This window comes from Chiloscyllium punctatum, chromosome 2, assembly GCF_047496795.1.
Source record: "Chiloscyllium punctatum isolate Juve2018m chromosome 2, sChiPun1.3, whole genome shotgun sequence".
Lineage (NCBI taxonomy): Eukaryota > Metazoa > Chordata > Chondrichthyes > Orectolobiformes > Hemiscylliidae > Chiloscyllium > Chiloscyllium punctatum.
In genome coordinates, this window is record NC_092740.1 from 14,943,364 (window position 1) to 14,969,016 (window position 25,653).

General features: G+C 42.9%; 1 long non-coding RNA gene across 1 annotated transcript; it reads right to left on the minus strand.

Annotated features, from left to right (window-relative positions):
- Positions 1-1,261: 1,261 nt before the first annotated feature.
- On the minus strand, positions 1,262-20,495 carry LOC140494609 (uncharacterized). The gene is made up of 3 exons (XR_011964017.1): positions 20,418-20,495; positions 19,919-20,324; positions 1,262-6,532 (listed from the first exon to the last, which is right to left on the minus strand). It is a non-coding gene; the product is annotated as an uncharacterized lncRNA (long non-coding RNA).
- Between the last annotated feature and the right edge of the window lie 5,158 nt (positions 20,496-25,653).

Here is a 25,653-nt window from a genome sequence, read left to right on the forward strand (position 1 = left end):
GCTGATGGGTTGGTTGGGATAGTTGGGTTTGTGGATCTTGGGAAGCAGGTCAAACCGAGCAGTGTGGAGCTGGAGAACTATGATATTGGAGGCAATGGAGGAGAGATCACCAGAGGCAATGAAGGCACGGACAATGTGAGTGATTTTGGCCTGATGGATCACAGTGAGGTTGTTGTCAACGAGTTTGATGATAAACTGGGGGTTTGTATGGAGAGAGTGGACCTCTGCATGTTCAAAGGGGGTGAGGGTGTTGGAGAAATTGAGGCAGCTGATGTCATGGTCAGCAGTCAGCAATGAAGAGGTCTAGGCTGGGTATGAGGCCGGCGGGGTTTTGACCAAGTGGAAGAGGATGGTTGGAGGTTGGAGAAGGGATCCTCAGAGGGAGGTTGGGAGTTTTTGTTGAAGAAAGAGGGACGGAGGCAGAGAAAGAAGAGCTCAACATTGGCGGGTGCAGAATTCATTCAGGTGGAGATGGAGGGACACGAATGTTACCCCTTTGCTAAGGACGGACAGTTCAGACTCAGAGTTTGAGGTCAGGGTGGGGGTATAATGAATATGTGGCAAGGCTCGGGGCTGGGGTTTTGTGGGGGCCCCAAAGAGACTGAAGTGGAAGGGGAAGGGTGATAGATGTGGTGGGTGAGGATTGGATGTGGTGTGGTGGGGGAGTAGGTGTTGGAGAGAAAGGAGATTGGGAGACGGGTGGACTGGGGAGCGGGTTGGGAATAGGGGAAGGTCTGCAGGGGATTGGGGTGCACCGTGGGGTAGATAGGTGAGGCTAGCTGGGGTGAACCTGGGGAAATGTAGTTGATTGCAGAGTAGGAGGAGCCAGGAGTGGAGGCAAAAGCTGGAGGCCAGTCCCGGGGATATCAGCTAGGCCTGAAAGGGCCACCCAGACCTCCCAGTCACCATCCATTTTAATTCTCCTTCCCACTCCCTTTCCGACATGACCATCCTTGGCCTCCTCCTCCATTGCCACGAGCCAAACTGCAAATTGGAGGAACAATATCTCATTTTCCACTTGGGCAGTATACAGCCCAGAGGACTCAACATTGAGTTCTCCAAGTTCAAATAACCTCCCTTCCCATCCCCCAACTCGACTCCCTTCCCAGCCTCTCCCTCTCCCTTCCATTCCTCTCAGCCACCAACCAGATTCATCCCTCTCATTGATCAACCAGTTTGTACCCGCTACCTGTTTTCACCTATCCCCACTACACCACCCTGCAACCCCCCCCCACAACACCTTTATCTGCAGCTCCCTTTACACCCATCCACAGTCCTGAAGAAGGGTTACACCCAAAACATCAACTTCCCCACCTCCTGATGCTGCCTGGCTTGCTGTGTTTTTCCAGCTTCCTGCTTGTCTATCTTGGATTCCAGCATCTGCAGTTCCTTTGTCTCCAACTTAATTTTATCTTTGGCCATCAAATTTTCAGAAGATGGCAGTTTAACATAGATAAGTGAGGTTGTCCATTTTGGTTGGAAGAATAGAAAAACAACTTGTTACCTAATTGGAGAGAAATTTCAGAGTGCTTCAGTGACAGGAATCTGAGTATCCTCGTGCATGAATTGTAGAAAGCTAGGATGTAGGTACAGTACTTAGAAAGGAAGGCGAATGGAGTTTTAGCATTTTTTGCTAAAGGAATAGATTGTAAAAGTAGGGAGGTGTTGCTGCAACTGGACAAGGCATTAGTGAGACAGCATCTGGAGTATTGTGTACAAATACTTGCATTTTAGAAAGCCATCGTCGATGACTTACTTGAGAAGAAATGCAGTTGCATTGGAGGCAATTCAGAGGAGATGAGTCTTATGAAGAGAGATTGAGCAGTTTAGGCCTACACTCTCTTGAGTTTAGAAGACTGAGAGGAAATCTAATTGAGGTATGTAACATGCTAAAGAGGATTGACAATGTAGACAGAGACAGGATGTTTCCTTTTTGGTGGGGGGGGGGGGGTGCAAACTAGAATGAGGAGTCTTAATTTTAGGATAAGGGATCGTGGATTTAAACCAGAGATGAGGAGAAATTACTTCTGTAAAAGTGTTGTGAGCCTTTGAAATTTACTGTCCCAGAGTATGGTGAATGAGTAAGTTTAAGGAAAGATAGACAGGCTTTTAATCAGTAACAAGGAGTGAGCAGGAAAGTGAACTTGAGGCCGAGCTGAGATCAGCCATGATTGTAGTGAATGGCGGAGCAAGTTCGAGGGGCTGATTTGGCTACATATGGTCCTCGTTCTTACATTCTTAAGAAAGAGGAGCCAAGTGAACCTAAGAGTAATTTTTCCAGTAATATTCTTTGAAAATACTTTTTATTGTGCATTGAACCTGTAGTCAAATAAAATTAGAACCCTTTAGCAACTCTAATAAAACATTGCAAAAATAATTATTTCGGTGGAAAAGTGTTACATATCAGCATACAAAATAGCAGAAGCACGTGACCATTTGGCTCCTGCAGCCTGTTCTGATACTCAGTAAGATCATTTGTATTTCAAATTCCACATTTCCATCTACCCCCTTATAACTATTGATTCACCCGCCTAACAGGAGTATGTACACCCTTGTCTTAAAAATATTCAGTGGCCCTGCCACTAAGGTTGAGACTCTGAAGGGAGATTACAGAGAGTTATGCAGAAATTTAAAAAGGAGGTCCTCAAGGGTAGTAATATCTGGATTACTCCCAGTGCCACGACCTAGTGAGGGCAGGAATAGGAGGATAGAGCAGGTAGGTAAAAACAATGACTGCAGATGCTGGAAACCAGATTCTGGATTAGTGGTGCTGGAAGAGCACAGCAGTTCAGGCAGCATCCAAGTAGCTTCGAAACCGACGTTTCGGGCAAAAGCCCTTCATCAGGAATAGAGCAGATGAATGCACGGCTGAGGAGCTGGTGTATGGGAGAAGGATTCACATTTTTGGATGATTGGAATCTCTTTTGGGGTAGAAGTGAGCTGTACAAGAAGGACGAATTGCACCTAAATTGGAAGGGGACTAATATACTGGCAGGGAAATATGCTAGAACTGCTTGGGAGGATTTAAACTAGTAAGGTGGGGTGGGTGGGACCCAGGGAGATAGTGAGGAAAGAGATCGATCTGAGAGTGATACAGCTGAGAACAGAAGTGAGTCAAACAGTCAGGGCAGGTAGGGAAAAGGTAGGACTAATAAATTAAACTGCATTTATTTCAATGCAAGGGGCCGAACAGGGAAGGCAGATGAACTCAGGGCATGGTTATGAGCATGGGTCTGGGATATCATAGCAATTATGGAAACAAAGCTCAGGGATGGGCAGGACTGGCAGCTTAATGTTCCAGGATACAAATGTTACAGGAAGGATAGAAAGGGAGGCAAGAGAGGAGGGGGAGTGGCATTTTTGATAAGGGATAGCATTACAGCTGTGCTGAGGGAGGATAGTCCCGGAAATACATCCATGGAAGTTATTTGGGTGGAACTGAGAAATAAGAAAGGGATGATCACCTTATTGGGATTGTATTATAGACCCCCCAATAGTCAGAGGGAAATTGAGAAACAAACTTGTTTGGAGATCTCAGCTATCTGTAAGAATAATAGGTAATTATGGTAGGGGATTTTAACTTTCCAAACATCGACTGGGACTGCCGTAGTGTTAAAGGTTTAGATGGAGAGGAATTTTTTGAGTGTGTACACGACAATTTTCTGATTCAGTATGTGGATGTACCAACTAAAGAAGGTGCGAAACTTGACCTACTCTTGGGAAATAAGGCAGGGCAGGTGACTGAGGTGTCAGTGGGGGAACACTTTGAGGCCAGCGACCATAATTCTATTCATTTTAAAATAGTGACGGAAAAGGATAGACCAGATCTAAAAGTTGAAGTTCTAAATTGGAGGAAGGCCAATTTTGATGGTACTAGGCAAGAACTTTCAAAAGCTAATTGGAGACAGATGTTCACAGGTAAAGGGACGGCTGGAAAATGGGAAGCCTTCAGAAATGAGATAACAAGAATCCAGAGAAAGTATATTCCTGTCAGGGTGAAAGGGAAGGCTTGTAGGTATAGGGAATGCTGGATGACTAAAGAAATTGAGGGTTTGGTTAAGAAAAAAAAGGAAGCATATGTCAGGTATAGACAGGATAGATCGAGTGAATCCTTAGAAGAGTATAAAGAAAGTAGGAGTATACTTAAGAGGGAAATCAGGAGGGCAAAACGGGGACATGAGATAGCTTTGGCAAATAGAATTACGGAGAATCCAAAGGGTTTTTACAAATATATTAAGGACAAAAGGGTAACTAGGGACAGAATAGGGCTCCTCAAAGATCCTCAAAGATTCCTGAAGAAGGGCTTATGCCCGAAATGTCGATTCTCCTGTTCCTTGGATGCTGCCTGACCTGCTGCACTTTTCCAGCAACACATTTTCAGCTCCTCAAAGATCAGCAAGGCGGCCTTTGTGTGGAGCCACAGAAAATGGGGCAGATACTAAATGAATATTTTGCATCAGTATTTACTGTGGAAAAGGATATGGAAGAAATAGGCTGTAGGGAAATACATGGTGACATCTTGCAAAATGTCCAGATTACAGAGGAGGAAGTGCTGGATGTCTTGAAACGGTTAAAAGTGGATAAATCCCCAGGACCTGATCAGGTGTACCCGAGAACTCTGTGGGAAGCTAGAGAAGTGATTGCTGGGTCACTTGCTGAGATATTTGTATCATCGATAGTCATAGGTGAGGTGCCGGAAGACTGGAGGTTGGCAAACGTGGTGCCACTGTTTAAGAAGGGCAGTAAAGACAAGCCAGGGACTATAGACCGGTGAGCCTGACCTCGGTGGTGGGCAAGTTGTTGGAAGGAATCCTGAGGGACAGGAGCACCTTGTATTTGGAAAGGCAAGGACTGATTCAGGATAGTCAACATGGCTTTGTGCGTGGGAAATCATGTCTCACAAACTTGATTGAGTTTTTTGAAGAAGTACCCAAGAAGATTGATGAGGGCAGAGCAGTAGCTGTGATCTATGTGGACTTCAGTAAGGCGTTCGACAAGGTTCCCCATAGGAGACTGATTAGCAAGGTTAGATCTCATGGAATACAGGGAGAACTAGCCATTTGGATACAGAACTGGCTCAAAGGTAGAAGACAGAGGGTGGTGGTGGAGGGGGGTTGTTTTTCAGACTGGAGGCCTGTGACCAGTGGAGTGCCACAAGGATCGGTGCTGAACCCTCTACCTTTTGTCATTTACATCAATGATTTGGATGCGAGCACAAGAGGTACAGTTAGTAAGTTTGCAGATGACACCAAAATTGGAGGTGTAGTGGGCAATGAAGAGGGTTACCTCAGATTACAACTGGATCTGGACCAGATGGGCCATTGGGCTGAGAAGTGGCAGATGGAGTTTAATTCAGATAAATGTGAGGTGCTACATTTTGGGAAAGCAAATCTTAGCAGGACTTATACACTTAATAGTGAGGTCCTAGGGAGTGTTGCTGAACAAAGAGACCTTGGAGTGCAGGTTCATAGCTCCTTGAAAGTGGAGGCGCAGGTAGATAGGACAGTGAAGGAGGCTTTTGGTATGCTTCCCTTTATTGGTCAGAGTGTTGAGTACAGGAGTTGGGAGGTCATGTTGTGGCTGTACAGGACATTGCTTAGGTCACTGTGGAATATTGCTTGCAATTCTGCTCTCCTTCCTATCGGAAAGATGTTGTGAAACTTGAAAGGGTTCAGAACAGATTTACAAGGATGTTGCCAGGGTTGGAGGATTTGAGCTACAGGGAGAGGCTGAACAGGTTGGGGCTGTTTTCCCTGGAGTGTCAGAGGCTGAGGGGTGACCTTATAGAGGTTTACAAAATTATGAGGGGCATGGATAGGATAAATAGACAAAGTCTTTTCCCTAGGGTAGGGGAGTCCAGAACTAGAGGGCATAGGTTTAGGGTGAGAGGGGAAAGATATAAAAGAGACCTAAGGGGCAACTTTTTCATGCAGAGGGTGGTACACATATGGAATGAGCTGCCAGAGGATGTGGTAGAGGCTGGTACAATTGCAACATTTAAGAGGCATTTGGATGGGTATATGAACAGGAAGGGTTTGGAGGGAAATGGGCCGGGTGCTGGTAGGTGGGACTAGATTGGGTTGGGATATCTGGTCGGCATGGATGGGTTGGACCGAAGGGTCTGTTTCCATGTTGTACATCTCTATGACTCTATGACTCTACTGTCTTCTGAGGCAGACACCCTCAAGAGAAATAATTCTCCTCATCTCTCATCTAAAAGGATGATCCCTAATTTTAAAACAATGTTCCACTAGTTCTGAACTCGGGGACAAGGGAAAACATTCTTTCCATGTCAACTTTTTGATTTCCAGCAATTGGCTTTGGTATTTCCAATTTTAGTACAATGAAAGCATGGCAGTTTATTCATATCGCTTTTCAGTTCCAGCCTTTCTCTTGTTTTACTTTGAAGTCCTTTTGTGTGTTCTCTTAAAAGTACTTCTTCCATTCATAGATCTCCTATTTCTTTAATCCGCTCGTGCATTTGAAATTCCATTTCCAGAAGACCTTTGATGAGGCGCCGCACAGCAGATTGCTGTAAGAAAAGAGCCCATGGTTTAGGGTAGTAGCATGAATAGAGGATTGGCTGACTGGCAGAAGGCAAAGAATAGGGACTAAATGGTCTTTTTCAGGATGGAAGTCAATGACAAATGCAGTTCCGCAGGCATCCATGTTGGGACCACAAGTGTTCACGTTATACGCATAATAATCTAGATGAAGGAACTGTGGGCATTGTGAGGTGAAGGGGCAATGTTGAGGAAGCATTTTTTTTAACCTCAGTTTCAAGTCTTTTTTTCTTTTCTTTAAGTTCAATTCCGTTTATTCCTAACTGCAGCAAAATCATCAAAGATGCCTCCCACCCTAGTTATAATTTTGACCAATGTCTTCTGTCAGGTTGAAGGTGCAAAAGCTTAAACACACGTAACACCAGATTCAAGAACAACTTCCTTCTTGCTGTATTAGACTTCTGAATGGACTTCCAAATTTCAAATCTAATGTTGATCTTGCTTTTTGTACACCTTCTTTGCAGTTGTAACTTTGTATTCCTGTTCAATCACCCTATGATCTTTGTGTCTTTGTATGTTATGATCTGCTTGTACTGTATGCAAAACTTAGGTACATGTGACAATAATAATTAAATCAAATCAAATCCAACAAAGCCGCCCAGGTTTCAGGTTTTCTTTCTTCCATTTCTCAATATGTAATCACTTGAAGCATCTCATCCTTACATAGTCTGTTTTCGCTTCTTCCTTTAATTTATCTGCTAAATCACTCTGTTTAGTTTTAGTCAAGAATTTGAAATAATCTACAGTGATGTCTTCCATTTCCAAAAATCCTTAACATTCAAAGCCATCTTCAAATTCTGCGCAATAAACTTTACCAGAATACAGCTGTTTTATATCCAGAACTACCACATAACTGTCATTTTCAGTAGTAAAGACATGGATCCCTCTTTAATCCAGGGAATGCAATAATCCTGGCCAAACCATTTGTTGTAATCCCAGTTGATATCATTACTGGCCAAGTCAGATCTCAAACTGAAGTCAGGTTTGATAAATCACATTTTGATTCGCTTTGGTTTTGAGAATATAGTGTCTCATTGAAACATAAAGCAAAATCTGCAGCATTGACTACTTAACATTAAAACAGAAGTCTATTAATAAAAGAAATTAGGGTGACACAGAATAAACCAAACCAACTACTTATAACATATATTCAAATATTTTTCAATACACAGAAAAGTAGAATCCCATTAATCCCAAAACACTCATATATAAATTGAAAAGAAAACAATACTTTTTGGAAAGCACTCAAAATATATCCCTAGCACATTACCCAAAAACATACAAAAATACAAATTGTACACAAAAATACCATTCATACAATAATCACAGCAAAGTCCCTGATTTTAATACCTTGGTAGGTTTAAGTCATTTGTGACAGCCATTTATAAACTGGAAATACAGACAGCTTCTTCCTGGAACTATATGCTCCTAAACTTAAATATATTCAATTTTAAGTAATCTCTTCTTGGTTTTATCCCAGTACCTAACTCTTTACTCTAAAGTAACCTACTTCTCTAAATCCTCCCTTTCTCATGAGCTTTACTATCTTTGTCCAAGAATTTTTAAGACTTCTCAAAACTTAAAGTAAACCAAAAACAGAATCTTGCTCTTAGCTGTTGACATTTTCCTTATACTTAAACAAAAATAAGTTCCAAAAATTTCAATAAAACCTTGAAGCCCATTTATTTATCTTGCTGGGTCACGAAACAGATTCAGGTAAACAAATATCCATTAGTGGTGCATAAAAACTCATAAGTTCTAAAGTTACATCTCAAAATCTGCTTTAGAAGTAATCATTGTGATTAAAGAAATACTTAGAAGTTAGTTATTCATTTTAGATGTACAGAAAACCCATCTGTTACTAACTCAGAGTCTAAAAGCTCACTTATAAATTACATTGTTTACATTTCAAGTATTATTGGGATTAATCAGATTGTACATTTACCATGTGTTTTGAAATCTTTAAATAGAGTCATAGAGATGTAAAGCACGGAAACAGACCCTTCAGTCCAACTTGTCCTTGCCAATCAGATATCCCAATCCAATTTAGTCCTACCTGCCAGTGCCTGGCCAATATCCCTCCAAACCTTTCCTATTCATATGTCGATCCAAATGCCTTTTAAATGTTGCAATTGTACCAGCCTCCACCACTTCCTCTGGCAGTTCATTCCATACACGTACTACCATCTGCATGAAAAAGTTACACCTTAGGTCTCTTTTATATCTTTCTCCTCTCACCCTAAACCTATGCCCTCTAGTTCTGGACTCCCCCACCCCTATTTATTGTCTATTTATTCTATCCATGCCCCCCATGATTTTGTAAACCTCTATAAGGTCACCCCTCATCCTCCGACACTCCAGGGAAAACAGCCCCAGCCTGTTCAGCCTATCCTGTAGCTCAAATCCTTCAACCCTGGCAACATCCTTGTAAATCTTTTCTGAACCCTTTCAAGTTTCACAACATCTTTCCGATAGGAAGGAGACCAGAATTGCACGCAATATTCCAACAGTGGCCTAACCAACATCCTGTACAGCCGCAACATGACCTTCCAAACATTGTACTCAAAACTCTGACCAATAAAGGAAAGCCAAACACCTTCTTCTCTACTTTCAAGGAACTATGAACCTGCACTCCAAAGTCTCTTTGTTCAGCAACACTCCCTAGGACCTTACCATTAAGTGTATAAGTCCTGCTAAGGTTTGCTTTCCCATGTTACTAGACTCAGGATCCCCCATCTGCCTCACTTGCACTGACACCCTGCTGTCCCTGATTACTGGTTGAATTTGAATTACCTTGTCTAACAGGTGTGACTGCCATCTGAAATGAAGCATCCAGGTAACTCTTCCCCCTCCGGATGTGCTGAAGTGTTTGAAACTCAGATTCCAGATCATCAATTCGGAGCCGGAGGTCCTCCAGCAACCAACTTGCTGCAGATGTGATCAGCCAACTCCCACATTAACTATAGCACATCACCTGCCCAGCCACCTCTACTTAGTTACTTTATTAATTTATAGAAATTAGCTCATAAATTTATGTACTTCTCAGCTATGCTCTTTTTAAAACTTACTGCAGATTTCCTACCAGCAATCAGGTCAGATTCCCTGTGACATCACTCCAGTATTTTTCTCAGAGACAGTGAGTCTTACGCTCACTCCGTGCTGCTGCTCCTTTCAACCACTCCCCACAGACTGGGTTAGTACTTAGATGGAAGACTAGGTACGGTCAGTATTAATGAACCGTCACAGAAAGTGGTGGAGGCTGGTATAATTTCAGCATTTAAAACATCTGGACAGGTGCATGAATAGGAAGGGTTGAGGGGGATTTGGGCCAAATGAGACTAGATTAATTTAGGATATCTGGTTGGCATGAACAAGTTGGATCCAAGCTGTACATCTCTATGAATCTATCTACATCATTTACGAATATTACAAACAGTAAGGGACCCAGAACTGATCTTTGTAGTTTGACACTGGTCACCAGCCTCCAGCCACCAAGGCAATTGTGAATCCAACTTGTCAAGTTATCCTGGACCTTATGTGCTTTTACCTCAATCAGTAGTCCATCTGGAACCTTGTCAAAAGGTCTTGCTGAAATCCATATAAACTATATCAACTACCCTAGCCTCATCTACACACTTGGTCACCTCCTCAAAACGTTCAACCAGATTAATTTTAAAATGCATGATCCCCCTCTGAAAGCCATGCTGACTAGCCCTAATCAAATTTACTTCTCCAAATGGAGATTAATTTTCTTCTTCAATACGTTCCCTACCATTAATTAGACAGTCACCAATCTACACTCCCTCGTCTATCTCTGCCACCCTTCTGTCCTGCAGTCCTCTGGCCCCTCCTGTCACTAGAGATAATTAAAAGTTTGGGCCAGAGTCCTGATTAGAATATTTCCTCCTTCATCTCCCACAACAGCTTGGGATACAACTTATCCAGATCTGGGGATTATCTACTATTAAATCTGCTAAAACTTTCAATACTTCTTTGCTTCCTTTATCAAAATGCTCAAAAACTTTACAGTCCATCTTCTCTAATTCTGTACTTGCATCCTCCTCCTTCTGAGCAGACAGACAGGAGTTACTCACTTAACAGTCTACCAGTATCCTTTGACTTCACACACAAATTGCCCCTTGGTGTCTAATAGGCCCTGCTGTTTCCCCATTTGTTCTCTTCCCCTTGATATGCTTGCAGAATATCTTGGGAATCTCCCTAATCTTGCCTGCCAGTATTTCTTTTTCTATGCTCCCTCGATATTCCAATTGTGTTCTTAAATAGCCTCCTGCATTATCTACACTTCTCTATGGCCTCTATTGTTTTGCTCCCTTTATACATCCTCTTCTTTTTATCCAGTCCTGAATATCTGTACACATCCAGTATTTCTATGGGCTTGTTGCTCCTACATTTTACCCGAAAGGAAAAATATTGTTGCAGTACTCTCCCCAGGATCTTTGTGAATGGCTCCTACTGTTCTGCTGTAGCTTCACACTCAATAACTGAGTCTATTTGGGCCAGATCCTGTTTTTTAAAATAAGATCTGCCTTACCTCAATCCAAAGCCTTTTTGCATTGGATTGGAGCAAGGCAGATTTTATTAAAATATAGCATAATCTGGCCAAAGTAGATGGGAAACAGCTAGGTAAAATCTACAGCAAAACAGGGGGATGCATTCAAAAACAGAATTAGCAAGATTACAGGCCCAATATGCTCCCTGTCAGATGAAATACAGAAACAATCCCAAAGAATCCACATACTGAGGGATATTCAGGACTGGATAAAAAGGATAAGAGAAGCATGTTAACAGGTACAAAAGAAGCAAATCAATGAAGGCCTGAGTGGAGAAAGGTGTTATTTTGGGGCAACAGGCAGCACCTGACAGCAATTAGGATAGCAAACACACCAAGAGGAAAGAGGATAACTAAACAAAGAATGTGGCCCATTAAGGACCAAGGGAGCAATCTATGCATGGAGCTGGAGGTCAGTGCTCCAGTGTCAAACAAGCACTTCACATCTGTCTTCACTTTGGAGGAGGAAGGGGCACAGAATTCAGGAAGAGCGATTGCAAGTTTCTTGAGCAGTTTGACATATGGAGTGTGAGGAGGCATTGAAGGTTTTAGCAGGTGTACAAGTAGACAAACTCCCAGGTCCGGATAAACTGAATCCCAGGCTGCTGTGAGTCAGAGATGTACTGCATGGAAACAGACCCTTCGGTCCAACCTGTCCATACCGATCAGATATTCCAACCCAATCTAGTCACACCTACCAGCACCTGGCCCATATCCCTCCAAACCCTTCCTATTCATATACCCATCCAAATGCCTCTTAAATGTTGCAATGGTACCAGCCTCCTCTACATTCTCTGGCAGCTCATTCCATACACGTACCACCCTCTGCGTGAAAAAGTTGCCCCTTAGGTCTCTTTTATATCTTTCCCCTCTCACCCTAAACCTATGCCCTCTAGTTCTGGACTCCCTGACCCCAGGGAAAAGACTTTTTCTATTTATCCTATCCATGCCCCTCAATTTTGTAAACCTCCAGAAGGTCACCCCTCAGCCTCCGACACTGCAGGGAAAACAGCCCCAGACTGTTTAACCTCTCCCTGTAGCTCAGATCCTCCAACCCTGGCAACATCCTTATAAATCTTTTCTGAACTCTCAAGTTTCATAACATCCTTCCGATAGGAAGGAGACCAGAAGTGCACGCAATATTCCTACAGTGGCCTAACCAATGTCCTGTAGAGTCGCAACATGACCTCCCAACTCCTGTACTCAATACTCTGACCAATAAAGGGAAGCATACCAAACACCTTCACTATCCTATCTACCTGCGACTCCACTTTCAAGGAGCTATGAACCTGCATTCCAAGGTCTCTTTGTTCAGCAACACTCCCTAGGACCTTACCATTAAGTGTACACCTGATCAGGTCCTGGGGATTTATCCACTTTTATGCATTTCAAGACATCCAGCATTTCATCCTCTGTAATATGGACATTTTTCAAGATGTCACCATCTATTTCTCCACATTCTATATCTTCCATGTCCTTTTCCACAGTAAATACTGTTGCAAAATACTTGTTTAGTATCTCCCCATCTCCTGCAGATCCACACAAAATGTATGTTATATGCAAATAGTTTGGTTTGTTCTGTTTTATCTTCACTTTTTTCAAAGTAAATCTGTTTTGTTGTTAAACTGGAAGTTGCACCATTGCACGTTTGTGTTTCAGTGAAAGATTGCTTCTTTAAAACCAAATAAACAAAATACAATCGATCAAGCCAGATTTCAGTCTGGGATCTGGCAATAATATCAGCTGGAAACATGATATTCCAAAATATCCTGTTAAATGCCTGCCACTATATCTCTGTTGAACTATCCCCTAGCCAGTAAGTTAGTTTGATTTCTACTAACTCAATTTTCATGCCCACATACAACATTTCTGTCACAGTGTTCCAATGAGCCTCAACAGAAACCCGAAGAACAAAGAACAAAGAAAATTTACAACCCAGGAATAGGTCCTTCGGCCCTCCAAGTCTGAACCTATCCAAATCTACTGTCTAAACCTGTCGACCAATTCCTAAGCATCTGTATCCCTCTGCTCCCTACCTACTCATGCATCTGTCCAGATGCATCTTAAATGAATCTACCGTGCCTGCCTCTACCACCTCTGTTGGTAATGTGTTCCAAACACCCACCACCCTCTATGTGAAGTACTTGCCGCAAGTATCCCCCTTAAACTTTTCACCTTTCACCTCTCATTATTGAAGCTTTCACCCTAGGAAAAAGCTTATCTCTATCCACCCTGTCTATACCCTTCATGATTTTGTAAACCTCAATCAGGTCCCCCCTCAATCTCCTTTTTTCTAGTGAAAACAAACCTAACCTACTCAACTTCTGGATTAGTGGTACTGGAAGAGCACAGCAGTTCAGGCAACATCCAAGGAGCAACCTTGGATGCTGCCTGAACTGCTGTGCTCTTCCAGCACCACTAATCGAGAATCTGGTTTCCAGCATCTGCAGTCATTGTTTTTACCTAACCTACTCAACCTCTCTTCATATCTAGCACCTTCCATACCAGGCAACATCCTTGTAAATCTTCTCTGCATCCTCCCAAAGCATCTACCTCCTTTTGGTAACGTGGTGACCAGAACTGTACACAGTTTCAAAATGCGGCTGAACCAATGTTTTGTAGAATTTTAACATGACTTGTGAGCACTTATGCTCAATACCCCGTCCAATGAAGACAAGCATACTTGCCTTCTTGACCACTCTATCCACCTGTGCAGCAACCTTCAGGGTACAATGGACCTGCACTCCCAGATCTCTCTGCCCATCAACTTTTCCCAAGGCTCTTCCATTCATTGTATAAGTCACTCTAGAATTAGACTTGCCTAAAAGCATTACCTCAATTTGTCTAGATTGAACTCTATCTGCCACTTTTCCGCCCAAATCTCCAGTCTATCTATCTTGCTGTATTCTTTGACAGTCCCTTATGCTTTCTGCTATTCCACCAATCTTCGTGTCATCTGCAAACTTGCTGATCATACCAACAATGCCCTCTTCCAGATCTTTTATGTATATCACAAACAACACTGGCCCCAACACTGACCCCTGTGGAACACCTCTGGTCACCTTTCTCCATTTCAAGAAACTCCCTTCAACTATTACTCTCTGTCTCCTGTTGCTCAACCAGTTCTTTATCCACCTAGCTGGAACACCCTGCACACCATGTGACTTCACTTTCTCTATTAGTTTACCATGGGGAATCTTAACAAATGCCTTACTAAAGTCCATGTAAATGACATCAACAGCCCTTCCTTCATCTATCAACTTGGTCACTTCCTCAAAGAACTCTGTTAAGTTGGTAACAACATCTTATTTTCTGCTTTGGGACCCTGCAGCCTCCAGGATTTATCATCGAGTTCAGTAACTTTAGAATCTGATTCCATCCTTCCATTTACCCATTCTATCTCCTCTATCCATTCATCTCTCCCCTCTCCAGCCCCCACTTCAACTAGCATAAATAGCTAGTTTTCTCTAGCCATTAACATTTCTGATGAATAGTCACCAGATGGAGTTTCTCCAGCAATTTCCGTTTCTGTTTCCAGCAGTTTCTGTTTCGGATCTCCAGCATTTGCAGTTTTTTTAATTATTTACATCCACATAGCTGCTTTATTTAGGTTTAACAACGAGTCTTAGATCTAATTTCTCCCTTCCAAACTGAATATAAAATCAAATCATATTGTTATCGTTGTTATCTAGAGGTGCCTCAACTCTGAGATTGCTAAATTAATCCTGTCAGATTACACATTGTTAGTAGCTTTATAAACTGCTCTCTGGTCAGTTCGAGAATGAGCTGCTCTACAAAATAATCTTAAAAGCAATGTATGAACTCTCCATTCAGGTTACTACTGCCAATTGATTTCTGAACTTCGTATGTGGATTAAATTTACTCATGATTATTTGCTATCTTCTTGTTATAAGTACCCAATATTACTTGTTATATACTTTGTTCCATATTGTAGTTACAGATAAGGGCATATTGACTATTCCTATCAGGGAATTCTTTCTCCCACTATTACTCACCTCCACCTCCACCCAAACTGAGTCTACAATCTGAGATCCTGAACACAGGTCATGTTTAATTGTTGCACATTTGCTATGCTTGATCAACAGTGCTATTCGTCACCTTTACCTAGTTTCTTATTTTTCATGATTGTCATATACCCTGCAATGTTCATGTTGTCTTATAGCACATCTCTGTAATGGCTATCAAATTATATTTATTTACTTCAACTTTCAAAATCAATTTGTTTGCTTAATTTAAAATGTTATGCACATTCAGATACAAAGTATTTGGTTTTAGGTGGATTCGCTATGCTAAGTTGCTCCTTAATGTCCTGCAGTCTAGGTGAGCTAGTCATCATAAATGTGGGATTATGGGTAGTCGCTGAATCTTGGTAGGATGATTGGAGGATCGGTGCAGACTTAATGGGCTGAAATGGCCTCTTTCTGCAATGTAGGGATGCTATGATCATTTTATTCTCTTTGTAACATCTGATCTTGATTGTTGAAGTATTCCTGCTATTCTCTCAGGCTTATATAAGCCCGCTTTATTATTTTGCTATTTATTGAAAAATTATCATTTACCTTGTTGACTATTTTTCTATGTTTAAATCTAGGGGACAGCATGTTCCTTAGACCATAAGACCATAAGATATAGGAGTGGAAGTAAGGCCATTCAGCCCATCGAGTCCACTCCGCCATTTAATCATGGCTGATGGGCATTTCAACTCCATTACCCGCATTCTCCCAGTAGCCTTAATTCCTTGTGACATCAAGAATTTATCAATCTCTGCCTTGAAGACATTTAGCGTCCTGGCGTCCACTGTGCTCCGTGGCAATGAATTCCACAGGCCCACCACTCTCTGGCTGAAGAAATGTCTCCGCATTTCTGTTCTGAATTGACCCCCTCTAATTCTAAGGCTGTGTCCACGAGTCCTAGTCTCCCTGCCTAACGGAAACAATTTCTTAGCATCCATCCTTTCCAAGCCATGTATTATCCTGTAAGTTTCTATTAGATCTCCCCTTAACCTTCTAAACTCCAATGAGTACAATCCCAGGATCCTCAGCCATTCCTCGTATGTTAGACATACCATTCCAGGGATCATCCGTGTGAATCTCCACTGGACACGCTCCAGTGCCAGTATGTCCCTCCTGAGGTGTGGGGCCCCAAAACTGGACACAGTACTCCAAATGGGGCCTAACCAGAGCTTTATAAAGTCTCAGTAGCACATCACTGCTTTTATATTCCAACCCTCTTGAGATAAATGACAACATTGCATTCGCTTTCTTAATCACGGATTCAACCTGCATGTTTACCTTTAGAGAATCCTCAAATAGCACTCCCAGATCCCTTTGTACTTTGGCTTTATGAATTTTCTCACCGTTTAGAAAGTATTCCATGCTTGTATTCTTTTTTTCCAAAATGCAAGACCTTGCATTTGCTCACATTGAACTTCATCAGCCATTTCCTGGACCACTCTCCCAAACTGTCTCGATCCTTCTGCAGCCTCCCCACCTCCTCAGTACTACCTGCCTGTCCACCTATCTTCGTATCATCGGCAAGCTTCGCTAGAATGCCCCCAGTCCCTTCATCCAGATCATTAATATATAACGTGAACAGCTGCGGCCCCAACACTGAACCCTGTGGGACACCACTTGTCACTGGCTGCCATTCCGAAAAAGAACCTCTTATCCCAACTCTCTGCCTTCTGTCAGACAGCCAATCCTCAATCCATCCCAGTAGCTCACCTTGAACACCATGGGCCCTCACCTTACTCAGCAGCCTCCTGTGTGGCACCTTATCAAAGGCCTTTTGGAAATCTAGAGAGACCACATCCACTGGGTTTCCCAGGTCTAACCTACTTGTCAGCTCTTCAAAGAAATCTAACAGGTTTGTCAGGCACGAACTCCCCTTACTAAATCCATGTTGACTTGTTCTAATCTGACCCTGCTCCTCCAAGAATTTAGAAACCTCATCCTTAACAATGGATTCTAGAATTTTACCAACAACCGAGGCTAATTGGCCTATAATTTTCCATCTTTTGTCTTGATCCTTTCTTGAACAATGAGGTTACAACAGCGGTCTTCCAATCATCCGGGACTTTCCCTGACTCCAGTGACTTTTGAAAGATCTCAACCAACTCCTCCACTATTTCCTCAGCCACCTCCCTCAGAACAGTAGGATGTATCCCATCGGGGCCAGGAGATTTGTCAATTTTAAGACTTTTTAGCTTTTCTAGCACTATCTCTTTTGTAATGGCAACCATACTCAACTCAGCCTCCTTACTCCCTTTAATTGTTGGGATATTACTCATGTCTTCCACTGACGCAAAGTACTTATTAAGTTCTCCAGCTATTTCCTTATCTCCTATCACTAGCCTTCCAGCATCAGTTTGAAGTAGCCCAATGTCTACTTTTGCCTGTCATTTGTTTCTTATGTATTGAAAGAAACTTTTACTATCATTTCTAATATTACTGGCTAGCCTACCTTCATATTTGATCCTCTCCTTCCTTATTTCTCTCTTTGTTATCCTCTGTTTGTTTTTGTAGCCTTCCCAATCTTCTGATTTCCCAGTGCTCTTGGCCACTTTATAGGATCTCTCTTTTTCTTTGATACATTTCCTGACTTCCTTTGTCAGCCATGGCTGTCTAATCCCTCCCCGGATAATCTTTCTTTTCTTTGGGATGAACCTCTGTGTCCTCAATTATACCCACAAACTCCTGCCATTTTTGCTCTACTGTCTTCCCTGCTAGGCTCTCCTTCCAGTCGATTTTTGTCAGTTCCTCTCTCATGCCCTCATAATTACTTTGTTTAACTGTAACACCATTACAACCGATTTTGCCTTCTCTCTTTCAAACTGCAGACTGAACTCTACCATATTATGATCGCTGCTTCCTAAGTGTTCCCTTACTTTAAGGTCTTTTATGGAGTTTGGTTCATTACATAGCACTAGGTCCAAAATAGCCTGCTCCCGCCTCATGACAAGCTGTTCCAAAAAGCCATCCTATAAGCATTCCATGAATTCCCTTTCTTTGGATCCACTGGCAACATTATTTACCCAGTCCACCTGCATATTGAAGTCCCCCATGATCACTGTGACCTTGCCTTTCTGACATGCCTTTTCTATTTCCTAGTACATGTTGTGCCTCTGGTCCTGACCACTATTAGGAGGTCTGTACATAACTCCCATTATGGTTTTTTTGCCTTTGTGGTTCCTCAATTCTACCCACACAAACTCCACATCATCCGACCCTATGTCATTCAGTGCCATAGATTAAATTTTGTTCTTAACTACCAAGGCCACCCCACCCCCTCTGCCCGCCTCCCTGTCTTTTTGATAAGTTGTAAATCCTTGGATGTTTAACTGCCAGTCCTGAACCCCCTGCAACCATGTCTCTGTGATGCCTACCACATCATAATCATTCACGATGATCTGTGCCATTAGTTCATCTGCTTTGTTACGAATGCTACAAGCATTCAGGTAAAGTGCCTTAGTGCTAACATTCTTATCATTAGAGATATTGGAAGTCATAAGATCTCCTAAGTTATCCTTCCTTTTTGTTGCATTCCTAATCTGCCTCAAGGTTAAATCCTGCATACATGCTATCCTCCTGCTTATCTTTCCATTTAACTCCATACTCCCTGTCGCTTTCACTTTCCCTTCCCCCCAACTCAGAAGCTTAAAGTCCTACTGACCACCCTATTTATCCTCTTCGCTAGAACATTGGTACCAGATCGGTTCAGGTGGAGACCGTCCCAATGGTACAGATCCCCCCGGTTCCAAAACTGATGCCAATGCCCCATGAAATGGAATCCCTCTTTCCCACACCAATCCCTTAGCCACGTGTTTACTTCCCTAATTTTCTTATCCCTATGCCAATTGGCACGTGGCTTGGGCAGTAATCTGGAGATTATGACCCTTGAGGACCTGTACTTCAATTTCCTTCCTAGTGCTTGATAATACCCAAACAGTTCCTCCACCCTAGCTTTGCCTATGTTGTTAGTCCCAATGTGGACCACAACAACTGAATCCTCCCCCTCCCGCTCCAATATGCTTTCAAGCCGGTCGGAGATGTCCTGCACCCTGGCACCGGGCAGGCAACACACCACGCGAGACTCCCGATCCGGCTTGCATAAGATACTATCTGTCCCCCTAATTATAGAATCCCCTATAACAACTACTTGTCTTTTTGCTCTCCCCTCTTGAATGGCCTTCTGCACCATGGTGCCGTGGTCAGCTGGCTCATCCTGTCCATAGTCCTTTTCCTCATCCGTATTGGGAGCAAGAATCTCATACCTGTTGGACAAGGTCAAGGGCTGAGGCTCCTGCACTCCTGAACTCAGGTTCCCCCTACCTGCCTCACTTACAGTCACACTCTGATGTCCCTGATCACTAACTGAATGTGAATTAATTAATCTCCCAGGTGTGACTGCCTCCTGAAACAAAGCGTCCAGGTAACTCTCCCCCTCCCGGATGTGCCGCAGTGTTTGAAGCTCAGGTTCCAGATCATCAACTCTGGACCGGTGTTCTTCCAGCAACCAACACTTGCTGCAGATGTGGTCACTGCCATTCACAAAGGGATCAGCCAGCTCCCACATCATACAGCTACAGCACATCACCTGCCCAGCCATCTCTGCTTAGTTACTTACTTTATTACTTTGTATAGGTTTGATTTAAAATACTTTCTAATACCACTCTGCTATAGTCTTTTTCTAAAACAAATTAATAGATAAACCATAAAAAGTAAATTTTTAACCATTCCCTGATAAAGAAATAGAAAATCCTTACCTTAACAAACCAGAGTCCTACTTTTGGTTGGGGGGGGGAGTGTGTGGGAGACACAACAAGTGTAGTATCTCAGGTTCAGCCACTGCCCAGATATACTACCGGCAGTCCCCTGGTCGTCGCTCCCACTCTTCCTACTTATTAACTAGGTTAGAGGAGGAGGGCGGGTGGGAGACACTACAGTAGTAGAGTCTCACATTTAACCACCTTGCTGATATATATAGTCACTGCTTTCCTTCCCAGCTGCCCCTCCGGTCCACGTCACTTCCTCCGCTGCTCCCGCTCCTTCTCCGCTGCTGCTCGCACTTAAAATGGCCGTTGGAGTCGAAGGGTGAGTATTTATACTCACTGCTTACCTTCCCGGCTGCCCCTCTGGTTCCCGTCACTTCCTCCACTACTCCTGCTCCTTCTGTGAAAGAGAAAAACACCGTTGCCCACTACCGGTAAGTAATTTTAATAAAAACTGCCTTACCTTATCTGCAGTATTCCAAGTTCGTCCTACCTCCGCTGCTGCTCGTACTTAAAAAATCCTGATAGTGTGAAGGGCGAGGCTAGCCGGTGACTGAAGATATTGAGGCGCTGGTCAAGAAAAAAGGAGGTATATGTCAGGTATAGACAGTTGGAATCAAGTGAATCCCTTGAGGAATAGTGGTGGTAGGAATTCACTTAAGAGGAAAGCCAGAAGAGCAAAACAAAACATGAGATAGCTTTGGTAGATAAGGTTAAGAAAATAAAGAGATTTTACAAGTATATTAAGAGGAAAAGAATACCTATGGAGAGAATAGAGCCCCTTAAAGATCAACAAGGTCATAAGATATTGGAGCAGAAATTAAGCTATTCAGCCCATTGAGTCTGCTCTGCCATTCGATCATGGCTGATAAGTTTCTCAACCCTCTTCTCCCGCCTTCTCTTCATAACCATTGATCCCGTTGACAATCAAGAACCTATCTATCTCAGTCTTAAATACACTCAATGACCTGATCTCCATTGCTTTTCGTGGCAGTGAATTCCATAAATTCACCACTCTCTGACTGAAGATGTTTCTCCTTATCTCTGTTCTAAAAGGTCTTCCCTTTGCTCTAAGGTTGAACCCCTTGGGTCTTAGTCTTTCCTACCAATGGAAACAGCTTGCGAGCATCTACTCTGTCTGTTTCAATTAGATTTCCCCCCACCCCCATCCTTCTAAACTCCATTGAGTATAGACCTAGGGTCCTCAAACATTCCTCATATGTTAAGCTTTTCATTCCTGGGACCATTCTCGTGAACCTTCTCTAAATATGCTCCAGGGCCAGTACATCCTTCCTGGGGGCCTAAAACTGTGCATAATACTCCAAATGTGACCTGACCAGAAGTACATCCCTGCTTTGATATTCAAGTCCTCTCTAAATAAATGCCATCATTGCATTTATCTTCCTAACTACTGACTCAACCTGCAAGTTTACCTTGAGAGAATCCTGGACTAGAACTCCCAAGTCTCTTTGCACTTCAAATTTCTGAATTTTCTCCCCATTTAGAAAATAGTCCATACCTCTATTCTTCCTACCAAAGTGCATGACCTCACACTTTGCCACGTTGTACTCCATCTGCCACTTCTTTGCCCATTCTTCTAAACTGTCCAAATCCTTCTGCAGCCTCCCCACCTCCTCAATGCTACATGTCCCTCTGCCTATCTTTGTATCATCTGCAAACATAGCCAGAATGCTCTCAGTTCTCTCATCTAGATCGTTAGTGTATAAAGTGAAAAGTTGTGGTCCCAGCACTATGCCTTGCAGAACACCACTTGTCACCAGCTGCCATTCTGAGAAGGACCCTTTTATCCCCACTGTCTGCTTGCTGCCAAGCTAGCACCTTGCTTCTAACAGCATGGGCCCTTATCAGTCAGTAACCTCCTGTGTGGCACCTTGTCAAAGGTCTTCTTGAAGTCCAGGTAGGTGACATCCGTTGGTTCTCTTTGGTCTAACCTGCTCGTCACTTAGAGTCATAGAAATATACAGCACAGAAACAGACCCTTTGGTCCAATTTGTCCATGCTGACCAGATATCCCAATCTAATCTAATCCCATTTGCCAGCGCTTGGCCTATATCCCTCTAAACCTTCCTATTCATATATCCATCCACATGCCTTTTAAATATTGTAATTGTACCAGCCTCCACCACTTCTTCTAGCAGCTCATTCCATCCATGCACCACCCTCTTCATGAAAAAGTTGCCGTTAGGTCTCTTTTAAATCTTTTCTCCTCAAAGAATTCTACTAGCTTTGTCAGACATGGCCTCCCATTGATGAAACAATGCTGACTTTGCCCTATTTTACTATATACTTCCAAGTATTCAGAAATCTCATCCTTCACGATGGATTCCAAGATCTTACTCACAACCAAGGTGAGGCTAATTGGTTTGTAATTTGCCATCTTTTGCCTTACTTCCTTTTTAAACAGGAGTGTCTTGATAGTGACTTTCCAGTCCCTGGGACCCTCCCTGATTCTAGCGGTTCCTGAAAGATCATCACTAATGCCTCCATTATCTCTTCAGCTATCTCCCTTAGAACTCTGGAGTGTAGTCCATTGGTCCAGATAATTTATCTAACTTCAGGGCATTCAGTTTTTTAGGCACCTTCTCCTTGGTAATGGCCAACATACTCAGCTCTGCCCCCTTGCTCACTTGAATATTTGGAAAATTACTCATGTCTTCACACTGTGCAGACTGATGCGAAGTAATTATTCAGTTTCTCAGCCATTTTCTTGCTCCCCATTACTATCTCTCCAGCAGCATTTTCCACTTTTGCCTCTCTTTTATCTGGTATATCTCTAAAGAAACTCTTACACTCTTCCTTTATATTACTAGCTAGCTTACCCTCATATTTAATCTTGTCCCTCCTTATTTCTTTTTTTTGTTTCCCTCCATTGGTTAGCTTCCAAATCCGTTGGTTTCCCACTGCCCTTTGTCACATTATTCAGAGTATTCAGCAAGAATGGATATCCCTGCAATTTCACTTTTGTTCTTATGCTATCCCTGACTTCCCTAGACTGTCATGGTTGCCTCATCCTCCCTCTACCATGTTTCTTTTCCCTCGGGTGAATCTCTGCTGTGTCTCTTGAATTACTCACAGAAACTCCTGCCATTGCTGTTCCACTGTCTTTCCTGCTAGGCTCCTCTCCCAGTCAATTCTATCCAGCTCCTCCCTCATGCCTCTGTGGTTGCCTTTATTCAGCTGTAATACCGTTATCTCTGATTCTATCTTCTCCCTCTCAAATTGCAGAGTAAATTCAATCATCATGGATACATTCACCGAGCTGGGAAGTTGATTTGCAGATGTTTCATCCCCTGTCTAGGTGACATGTTCAGTGCTTTGGAGTGTCCTTTGGCACGCTGCTGTACTGTGTCTTCTGGAATTTATTTGGTTCCATTTCTACTGCTTCTGGTAGCTCATTGTAGCCGTCGATATATTAAGTCCAGGTCAATGTGCTTGTTGATGGAGTCCGTGGGTGAGTGCCATGCTTATAGAAATTCTCCAGCTGTCCTCTGTTTAGCCTGTCTTATGATCATTGTGTTGTCGCAGTCAAATTTGTGGTCTTAATCATCTGTGTGTATCAGGATTAGAATGGTGCTAGAAATGCACAGCAGGTCAGTCAGCATCTGAGGAGCAGGAAAATCGACGTTTCAGTCAAGAGCCCTTCATCAGGAGTCCTACCCAAAATGTTGATTTTCCTGCTTCTTGGATGCTGCCTGACCTGCTGTGCATTTCCAGCACCACTCTAATCTTGATTCTAATCTTCAGCATCTGCAGTCCTCACTTTTGCCTCATCTGTGTGTATGTCTACTAGGGATAGCTGGTTGTGGCGTTTGGTGGCTAGTTTGTATTCGTGGATGTGGATTGCTAGTTGTCTACCTGTTTGCCCTAGTGTTTCGTGCAGTCTTTGCATGGAATCCAACAATGTAAATTGTGTTAGCCTTGCAATAATGGGTATAGGGATTTTTGTTCTGGTGAGTTGTTGTCTGAGCGTGGCAGTCGGTCTATGGACTGTCATGAATTTGAGTGGTTGGAGAAGTCTGGCTGTCAGTTCTGAGACTTTCTTTATGCAAGATAGTGTGGCTAGTGAGTTGGGTCGTAGCATGTCCTCGTCTCATTATTTGTCTGTTGGGCATTTGCAGATGAAATTGCAGGGATATCCATTCTTGCAGAATACTCTGTAGAGATCTTCTTCTTCTTCTTCTTCCCTTGGTAGGCCGGAAGTGCCAGAGTGTGTTGCAGCCCTTTTGAACAGGGTCTTAATGCACCTTCTCATGTGTGTGTTCAGCTGGTTGCTGTTGTAATTCAGGACCTGGTTGGCTTTCATGTACACTTTTATGGTGCATTCACCATTCTGCGTTCTTTGTACCATCACATCCAGGGATGGGAGTTGATTGTTGGTTTCCTCCTGTCTCATAAATCTGATCCCTGTGAGTATGGTGTTGATAATCCAGTGTGTGTTCTCAATTTCTGTTCTCTTAATGGTAGCACAAGTGTCATCTATGTATCTGATCCAGAGTTTGGGTTGGATTTGTGGTAGGGCTGTTTGTAAATTCAATCATAGTATGATTACTGCCTCCTAAGGGTTCCTTCACCTTAAGCTCTCTAAAAATCTGCCTCATTGTACAACACTAAATCCAGTATTGCCTGTTTCCTAGTGGGATCCACCACAAGCTGCTCCAAAAGGCTATCTCATAGACATTCTACAAATTCCTTTTCTCAGAATTCACTCCCAACCTGATTTTCCCAGTCCATCTGCACATTGAAATCCCCCATGATCACTGTAACTTTGCCTTACCTACACATCTTTTCCAACTCCTGGTGATCTTGCGCCCCAGTTCTTAACTACTGTTTGGAGGCCTGTACATAACTCCAACTATGGTTTTTTCACCTTTGCAATTCCTCAATTCTACCCGCACAGATTCTACACCATCTGACCCTACTTTGTTTCTTACTATTGATTTAATTCAATTTCTTACTAATAAGACAACCCCCACCACTCTGCCCATCTGCATATCCTTTCGATAGGATGTATATCCTTGATTATTCAGCTCCCCATCCTGATCCCCTTGCAGCCACTTCTCTTTAATGCCCACCACATATACGTGCCAATTTCAATCTGCACCACAAGCTCATTTACCTTATTTCTTATACTGCGTGCATTCAGATATAACACCTTCAGCCCTGTATTAACCATCCCTCTTCTCATTGTCATTTGTTTGTCCAGTGTGCTTGAAGTTTGATTGCTAATCTTTTCCATATTCTGAGCTATTTGTGTCTATGCCGGAGATTTAAATAACTCTTCTTGAATTCTACTCTCTTACCTCCTCCTTTAATTTGGGTTTCATCATTTATCCTGTAACTGAACCCTCCCACCCCACCACCAACCCCATTTAGTTTAAAGCCCTGTCTACAGTTATGCAATTCACTGGGAGTCTAGTCCCAGCACAATTCGGATGAACACCTTCCCATAGGAAGAGGTCTCTTCTTCCCCAGTACTGCTGCTAGTGTCCCATGAATTCTCCCACACCAATGTTTGGGCCATGCATTTACCTGCTTAATCTTTTTGACCCTGTGCCAATTAGTTCATGGCTCAGGTAGTAATCCAGAGATTATTACCTTTTTGGTTCTGCTTTGTAATTTAGCTCCTAGCTGTTCATATTCCCTTAGCAGAACCTCTGCCCTAGTTTTATCTATGTCATTGGTACCTATGTGGACCACGACCACTGGAT